The following is a 10,095-nucleotide window of genomic DNA, read 5'->3' on the forward strand; positions in this document are numbered from 1 at the left end:
TACAAAGAGATGGGTACTACACTTAGTTTTTAATTTTCTATAGCTATAATAAAGCAATATTTAAAAATGAACCTATATCCTATGTGCATCATAAGCAGCACTGCAGGTATTCTACTTTCTCTGATGTAAAATATGATCTGTATAAATCATTTATTTTATTTGTTTATTTACAGGACTTATATCTTCATTTGCCTAATACAATGACTAGGTGGCTCACAATAAATCATAAAAAGTAGTAAAAGCAAGCATACCTTTGTTATGCACATATCTTCAGAATGTCCAAATATTTCTGTTGTTGAAAAAAAATATTATGGTGAGAAACATGGCATAAATTGTTTATTTTAGATATAGCGATGCAGCTATATCTCTACAAAAGCCATTTCTAATATATTCATTTTCTTTTATATTGATTTATTTATTTAGCATATTCAGTATAGTATCTACAGAGGTCATGCAAGCACTGATATATAGTTTATACACACACACACACACACACACACACACTACTATATAGTAGATAATATACTAAATTATATTATATTAAATTATGCAGCCATATGGGTGATAAATGTTAGATGATATATCTGCTTCTCTGGTGGCTGCACTGACATCATCCCAGATGCCTTGAAATTTCCTGAGGAGACATCCTGAGGACATTTACGAGCTCACAACATATGAGCTGTGGTGGCACAGTGGTGAGAATGCAGTATTGCAGGCTAATTCTGCGGATTGCTGACTGCCATCAGTTTGGTTGTTTGAGTCTTACCAGCTCAAAGGTTGACTCAGCCTTCTATCCTTTTGAGGTCAGTAAAATGAAGACCCAGATTATTGTGGGCAATATGCTGACTCTCTAAACCGCTTAGAGAGGGCTGTAAAGCACTGTGAAGTGGTATATGTCCTTTTGCTATTGCTATATTCATTTCCTGGCAAAATACATGAGAAAATCCCACTGGCAGACAAATCCACTTAGAGTTAGGATTTGATCTCCACAAATTTGGAGTACGAAGTGAACATTGCCAATAGATTTTTAGCCTATCAGTGTGCTTAGGACAGTGTTGACTTTTTGACACTGCCTTATCCATGTTTCTTGGAAAAATACCTGGGAAAATGCTATTGGAGGTAAATCAGCTTAGGGTTATGACCAAATGGATATCATCAGTGGATTTCAACATGTAAGTATTGCCAACAGATTTGTAGCGGGTCAATATACTTAGGAGGGCACTGAGTTTTTGAGCTGGCTTTATCCATGTAGTTTGGTTAAATGCATAGAAAAATGCCATTGGGATGCAAATATACTTAGGGTTAGTGAGTTTGGAGAGCAAAATGGACATAGTGAATGGGTTCATAGCATGTTGGTATATTTAGGAGTGTGTTGACTTTTCCAGCCCCTCTTATCCCATTGGGGGCAAATACACTTATGGTTAGGGTTAGGTCTCTATGAATTTGGAGAACAAAATGGATAATTGCAAATTATTTGTAGTGTGTTGGTATGCTTAGAATGGTGCTGACTTTTCCAGCCTGTCTTATCTATGTGTCCTGGTAATATGCATGGGAATATCCCACTATTGGGAAATGCACTTAGGGTTAGGGTTAAATCTCTGTGAATGTGGAGAGGAAAATGGACTTCACCAATGGATTTGTAGCATTTAGGTATATTTAGGAGGGTGCTGATTTTTCAAGCCTACATTATTTATGTTTCCTACTAAAATACATTTATTTCTCTCTCTCTCTCTCTCTTTTAAATGATTCCTTGATCTGATGTGATTTGTTTCCTTTATCTGGCAATACATATTTAATTAAAGGTGTTCCTACTTGGCTCAGTAATAACAACAACAACAGCAATAAGCAGTGGCATGACAAAATAGCAACAATGGTGCATTGGAAGATCTGCAAGAAATATAATTTGCCTGCAAGCAAGAACTGGTGGGACCATAAAAATAGAGAAAGTCATAGAAAATGAAAAAATTAAATTGCTCTAGGACTTTAGATTTCACACAGACAGGCATCTGCCACATAATACTCTGGACTTAACAATTAATGATAAGAAAGACAAAAATGTCTAGATAGTGGACATGGCAGTGCCTGGGGACAGCAGAATAGAAGAGAAAGAACTGGAGAAGATAACAAAATAGAAAGACCTACAAATAGAAATAGAACCACTGTGGGAAAGGCAAGCAAGGGTAGTATACCAATAGTAATACCTTGGGTGCAATCCCAAAACAACCAGAGCACCACTTGAACATCATTGGCATTGACAAAATCACCATCAGTCAATTGCAAAAGGCAGCCTTACTAGGAACAGCTTCTATTCTGTGACGATATCTGTAATACCATCAAACATCCACATCTGCTATCCCAGGCCCTTGGTAAGGTCTGGATAGAAAAGGTAAATTCGATAGGTAGAAAAAAAACCAGTAGGAACATCTGGCTGACTCTGCAATTAATAATAATTGTAATTGTAATCATAATCATAATAATAATCAGCTCCTAGGTCCTTGGTTAGGACTTGAACTGTTAAGTTTTTACCAGTCCCAGATTGTGAATCAAATTGAAGATTATTATTATTATTATGAATAATAATAATAATAATAATAATAATAATAATAGCAACCTGTGTCAACCATCAGCGCCAGCCAATCTGAATGTTCAATTGACTGAGGTTATGTTTAATTAATAATAATAATAATAATAACAACAACAACAACAACAACAACAACAACAACATAAGCTTTGTTTCATAATGTGCTTTAAGACTTGGCTTATTTGTATTGCACACACATCCCATCTCTCCATTTAAAGGAAATAAAGTCCTTGTGCAGACCAAGAAAAAAGAGTGTGTTTTAGAAAATGTTGCTTTTCCATGGTGTTGAGTGTTCATGTGTGTCTGTTGTGTAAATTCTCCTTGGTAGCTGTGAACAAAGTCCTCCTCTGTAACTGTTGCTCTCCTGTCTCCTTCAGCAGACTCAGTGTCTGTGCAGGGAATTCCTGTTTCTGGACCAAACCCACAGGCCTTCAGCACTGGAGGATGAGGTCAGGCATCTCACATACCCAAAGTTTCCTTGTGTTGATAGCTGATCTAAGCTATGGAGAAGCACAGTAGTGGAGCATATATACAAACATATGTCTGTAGGTGCACATGGAAATATGTAAGCACATACTTCCAGCTACACTTGGCTGAAAAAAAGAACTTGTTGCTTTTATTCAATAAATAAAAAAATACACAGATTTGAGTATGACCGTGTCAAACCTTATGAATCAAAACTAGATTTCAATCATAAAATTTATAATCCAGGCCTACATTAATAAGGGAACAAAAATGTTTCAAAGTTAAATGTGTTCTTAATGTATACTTTGACAAATCATGCAAAAAATACTCTCAGGATTTTAAGATTTCTGCATAATTTAAAAAGAACTACAACTGCATTTTGTTATATTATTTACTTCAACATAGAATAAATTATCCAAGAAGAATAAATGAAGTGATATTAATGTCCCAAAAAGAACAGAATCTGATCTTTTCTGTAAGTACAAAATTTATTTCACACAAAAGCATGATTGAAGCTCATTTCAAAACCGTCTTTCTTCCTATCTCACTTATTATTTCTAACTACTAAACACTGTTATAAATATAATTTTTTTTCAAATGATTTTGATTTTATATACAGTTGTATTAGTAATAAGAAAATAAGAAGAGTCAAGTTGCACCAGACTAGTCTTATTTTCCAGCATTCTGCTCCCACGATGGCTAACTAGATGCTTGTGGAAAGCCCACAATCAAAGTATGAATGCATATTCCCCAGATATAAACACCCATATACCTTTATACATAAGGACTATTATAATATGGTGGAAATATAACTTCTTTTTCTCTCTTAACACTTTTCTAAATATATGAAAAGACTGCTGGCATTTTGGTATTAAACATATTTGTTGACTACCCTTCCTAGGTAGATTACATTCCCCAAAGCAAAAGAGGTAACAGAATTAGTATGAAATTAAATGAGCAAAGGAAAAGGAAGAGGAAACCAAGAGATCTGAACAAATCTTTGAAATTTACTGTATATCTTCATTTCTCCATCAGCAGTTTTAAAACAATAGGAATTAATTATAACCTGGCAAAAATACATATTACATATATCAATGAGCATTGGGAGAGACTTAACAGAAAAGGAATTTAGCATTTATTGGAATATTTGAAAAAATGTCAATAAACAACATATATTAACTAAAATGTTAGTTCAGCTGCTTTCAAGGACAAACTATGACAAAAGTAATGAGCAGTGGACGAGATACTTGGGGATGAGTAAGAAGTCTTGACCACAAAGCATCTCAATCTTGAAATGTTCTGAGTTGAAAGAAAACATGCATTTTTCTAGAAGATTTGTTTTAAAAGTTGGAACAAAACTTCCCATATTCAATTTATTTTTGAATGTTTTGGCTGTTTTATGTGCTGTGAGTTGCTATTTTGACATTTGAGACATTGCTTTTATTCAAGCTTTTCCTAGCTTAAGAAAGACTAGTCATGTTTCTGCTTCTATTGGACTGATGTGGTAGTGGAGCATTGAGGGAAAGTAATAGTTAAACGATAAGTTAAAAGAAGACGGCTTATAGAAGCATGCTTCCTGATATATTTAAGCTATTCTTTGCTGTGGGAAAGTTATTATTTGGGTGATAGGTAAGTCCAACAATCATTATGCTGTGCTGTGTTTTCTGAGCAGGTAATGTAAAGGTTATTGTATGCATCTAGGTGCTTTAAGACAACCATTGCCAATGCTTTGTGGATATATAAATGCAAAGGCTGTTAGAAGTGTGTTAATCTGTTGAGTTTCAGTGTGGATAGTCTTTCCATATATTTCCTTGTAGTTTGATGATATTGAGAGCATTTAAAAATGCAAAATGCAAAAAATAGGCATACATGTGTGCATTCTGTGCATGCGCTTGTATACCTTTTTTGGAGCTAACAGCAACCATTGTATAAAAGAAACAGCACTGGCAATGAGCAACCTAGCTTTCAAGTACCTGCAATAATAAAGAAGAGTTCTAGGAGTACTTGTATAATCTGTTTCCTGATTTGACCTATCTCAAAGGACTGACATCAATGCTGAAAGCCTCACAGAGCTTTTCCTCCTCTTATACCAAAGAGTATCAAGGGAGAACAATGTTGAATTTCTTTTTCACTTCCAGTTCCTTTCAAGGCTAAGCTGGTGCTTCTATATAATGATTGTGGAATACCTTCTTCACACCATCTTCATGTCACTTAAAAATTATCTTCCTATGCCTGCTTTAGAAGATTTAGTCTTCATTTTGTGCTAGTGTGCTATGACATTCTTCTAAACTGAACATGATTTTGGTTTTGCCTCAATGTAGAATTGCTCCAAAGGAACTGCACTTCTAGTTAGAAGAGATCAAACACTGCACCTGAACTTACAAGTCTTTTAGAATAGGTCAGTGATGGTGAACCTTTTAGAGACCGAGTGCCCAAACTGCAACCCAAAACCCACTTATTAATCGTCGAGTGCCGGGTGGGTGTGGCCCATTGGGTGGGTGTGGCCCATTGGGTGGGCGTGGCTGCGATGGTAACGGCAGACTGGATGGGACTAAAAAGTTCAATCAATCAATTTCAACTTTGCAAGATCTTTTTTTTTCCCGCGAGAAGTTGAAATTGACTGATGGAACCTTTTTTTTTTTGCACACGGTGGCGGAGGCCTAAAGCAAAAAGGTTTTATAAAACCCAGCTGAAGGCCTAGGACTGGGGTGACGGCACGTGTGCCCACAGAGAGGGCTCTGAGTGCCGCCTCTGGCACCCGTGCCATAGGTTCGCCACCACTGGAATAGGTGGTTTATCATATGACTTTTTTCACTCTTTTATGCTGTTGAAAACGACGAAGGACAGGGTACCAGATGTGATCCAAGAAGAATTTGGAAGGTGAAGTCAGAGGAGAGAATTGGGAAAATTAGCCCACGTGTTTCTTTCACTTCATGAAATGCCAGTTATCTCTTTGGGCAGCTGGGAGAATTGTTTTGTATTTTATGTTCTTTTCTAATGTGACTTTAAGAGTATCTTCTGCTGTAAGAGAGTGTTGAAGAGCTATCATTCTGCAAAATACTGATTTCAGTCAGGTTTGCTGAAGGCCCTGTATTAGAATGCACGTGGGTAGAGATTTCTGCTTTTGTATTTAGGATAGCAAGTTCCTGTATGTGGTGCTTTAGCATTCTTTGCATAATAATGTATGCACCCTCACCTGAACATTAATCTCATCTATTTCTCCTAGACAATACAGTCTGTATGAGATATGAGTTGGAGTAATGATTAGTCAGATGACCGAGTGAATGGAAGATAAGAAGATATTTGGGAGGAATTTAAATGGGATTCTCATTTCTGAAAATTGAAAGATTTTAACTGTTAGTTTCAATAGAACCAAAGTTTTATTCTTGATCTTTTTATTAATTTGACATATGCTCACTGTACTTGCTCTTAAAGTGATTGGGGATTAGGCCTGCACTAAGGGAAGAACGTTATTGCATGATGAACATTGGGAATTGCCTTTCACCAACTCAGACAGCTGGTCTGCAACTAGCAATAGCAATTTAGAATGTTCAGTTCTTTCCTAACCTTGCTCTCTGAAGTTTGTACATTATCTTGCAGTATTCATAGAGCAGTGGAACTAATCCAGAACCAATACTGGACTAATTCCCTAAAACATTTCCATCTTTTTCATATTCCCTAGATGAAACTTGTCCAACCTGGGTGCCCTTCAGATGCTGCAGATGTCAATTTCCAAAATTCTCAACAGTAAACATCCTGCCTAGAGAATTCTATAAGCTGAAGTTAAGACCATATGAGGAAACTCAAATTGGGGAAGGCTGGCATAAAAAATTCCAGGAATGTTGGATCAGAGTCATCATTATTGTTAACTTATGTCCCTTTTATCTAGGCTTCTGAGTTAGCATCTTTAATATCCCAGTTGTATTATTTTCTAAAGGGATTTCTAAAATACAGGCTTAGATTTATTAGTGTAGACAGTGCAATAAAGCCCCTTGCTCTAATTAATAAGATATAAGCACATTTTATCTTTTCCTTGCATTGCATATGGGATTCATCATAGAGTTATTTTCCGGGAAAACACATAAACATGTATTTGCTTATCTTAGCTATTACAATTTTAAAATAATGCTTCTCATTGCAAAGAACCCTGAAACATACAATGTCTATACATATACACACAAATAATTTATCTTATTCTTTGTTTTAATTATCCTTGGAATAAATTGATCTTGCTGAAGTTTTATGATTTTGACTGCATCTTTGAATAGTCTAGGATTGGGGGGTTGGAGCTGACATTTGCATTTCCTGACCTTGAGCTCAGATAATCTCTAATGTTGTCTTGTGAGAATTCATTCTGTCAAGATTTCTGTCTGGCTTCAATCTGCAATACTTTGATCTTAGTTATCTAATGTTCACAGAGCTATTTCATGAAGTACACAAGACACATTTTAAATTCAAAGAATGTTACTCTATGTTGCTTCCTTTTTTAAGAAGTTTGTCGTGTATGAACATGAACTTTAGCTTGTAAAGAGGTTCAAGGGCTCAACAATGATCAATGATGAATTTAATAAATGTCACCCACTAGTAGGAGTTGACTCAGAAATCACTGTGAGTCAGAGACATACCTCTAAGGAATCACAATTTCTCACCTATATTTTCCTTGATCTAAAAAGGTCTGTAATACTATGTCAAGTAATCACTGTACCTCACCCACTTTCAAACTGATGGTGGTATGAATGACACATAGTACAATAACCAATCCTGATTGGTTATTCTAGCCACAGGAACTTGATCTGTAAATAAGGTAACAATTCCATTTGTATGCTTCATACAAATCCCAATCAAATATTTAAAACATATACGATTATGAATCATCCTAGGTAGTCCTTCTGGAGATTACTTTTCATACAGAGAGATCCCATGTGGGAGTGCTGCACATGTATAGGATTTGTCAAATGGTTGTAATAAAATGTCTAATTTTTCAGAAACATAGAGCTCATATGGTTTCTTAGCTCAAGAGTCATAACAAGGAACAGAATGTGTACACTTCTCATTGTAGAATGTTGGTATTATATCTGTAGATGTACAATGCTAGGAGATACTGAAATGAATGTTCTTTTTTTGCTGGAGTGGGCAGTTCCTCTGAGATAGGCACCTAGAGTTTGTTCCATGTGGATAATATGGTGATGTTTCTGAAAAGTGTGGAATTTGGGGGTATTAAAGGGGTTTGGAAGGTTCATGGGTAGCAAAGCAAAGCAGTTGGCGGCTGTGGCCAGGGGGGCGTTTTACCGGGTACGCCTGGTGCACCAGTTGCGGCCTTTTCTGGACCGGGACGCCTTGCACACAGTCACCCATGCTCTTGTCACCTCCCGCCTGGACTACTGTAATGCTCTCTACATGGGGCTTCCCTTGAGGAGCACTCGGAGACTCCAGTTAGTTCAGAATGCGGCCGCGCGGGCGGTGATGGGAGCGACTCGTCGCTCCCATGTAACGCCGCTGCTGCGCGAGCTGCACTGGCTGCCTGTGGTCTTCCGAGTGCGCTTCAAGGTGCTGATTATCACCTTTAAAGCGCGCCATGGCATCGGACCTGGTTACCTCCGAGACCGCCTTCTGCCACAGATTACCTNGGATCTCCCCTCCTTCCGCCGCGCCCTCAAGACTTGGCTGTTTCAGCAGGCAGGACTGGCCTAGGGGGTATTTTAATTGGTTTTAACAAAATTTTAATAGAGCGGCCAATTCAAATATTTATTCTTAATTATTTTAGATTTGTATTTGGTATTTATGTGGGATTGTTTTAAACTGGCTGTAAGCCGCCCTGAGTCCTCCTGGAGAAGGGCGGGGTATAAATGAAATAAATGAAATAAATGAAATGAAATGAATATGTTATCAGACTTGCACTCCCATTTTTTAAAGAAATAAATTGCAACACTGCAGTTTAGCCATCTTTTGACCAGAAATGCAGTGCAGCAATATCTGGTTTAGATGTGGTTCTCCAGTCCTATGTTCTAAACAAACCAAGAAATCTAAACTACATGTATTATGAACATAATAAGATAAGTTCAAAATGAGAATGTGACAGGCAAAAGGAACATCAATATGAGATGCATTGTAGTAAGTCCCAGATAGAACTCATGATCAAAATAACATGTCCTTCTGTTGATTACTGATGATCATTTGGCCACACAAACTGTTACACCTATGTCTACCAATAAAAAGAAAATATATATTAGATTTACATGGCCTATTAGCCAAAAGCAGAAGGAAGAGAGTGGCATGCTCCTATTCAATCCTTCAAACATTGTTCTGGAATATATGTACACAGATGTTATTTCTGTTTGCCTTGTGAAACAGTTCTTTTCCATTTAATGTACAACTGGTTTCATATGGGCTGAATTTGGGCATAAATGACTTTTCAAAATGGATTTGGATTTTTACAGCAGAAGGAAAAAAGGTCCAACACCTTTTCCGAAGCAGGACTCCCTCTTAGTAGTGTTAATAGAAATATTATTAAAAATATCGCATGGAAGGAATTGTCCTTATGACTTCTTCCTTCAGGATTTAATTAAATGGAAGGTCAAAAAGGCCACAAACTGCTGCAAAGATGATTATATTATGAAATTCAGGATAGTCAAGCATAGCTTTACCCCATCTTGTAAAAAACACTGCATTGATCCCAGTTCTTTGAACTGAGTTATTTGTGTAAAATGGCATTTTATCCTAAAGAGATGGACAACTTATGCACCTCTAGGAGCTATGAAACCTTAGTTCATGGTAATTTTACCAATACAGCCAATAAACAGAACTTCTATGAATTGAAGTCTAGCAGCGTGAAGAGAATCACAGATTATCTACCAGACATAGTTGGATTGAGATCAATTCAAATGTATTTACTAGATATCATAATAGTCTTTGAATTGTCTGCTTTTAATGCCAGGTACTGGAAATAGCAATTTTAGAATCTATCCCAGATAGTTTGATTAGAATGATGACTCAGCAACACTCAAGTTCTAGAATTGTCATAGTTTTCATCTCCAACTCATGTTAATAGC

This window comes from Protobothrops mucrosquamatus, unplaced genomic scaffold (genome assembly GCF_001527695.2).
Source record: "Protobothrops mucrosquamatus isolate PMUCROS unplaced genomic scaffold, P.Mucros_1.0 scaffold657, whole genome shotgun sequence".
NCBI classification, from domain to species: Eukaryota; Metazoa; Chordata; class Lepidosauria; order Squamata; family Viperidae; genus Protobothrops; species Protobothrops mucrosquamatus.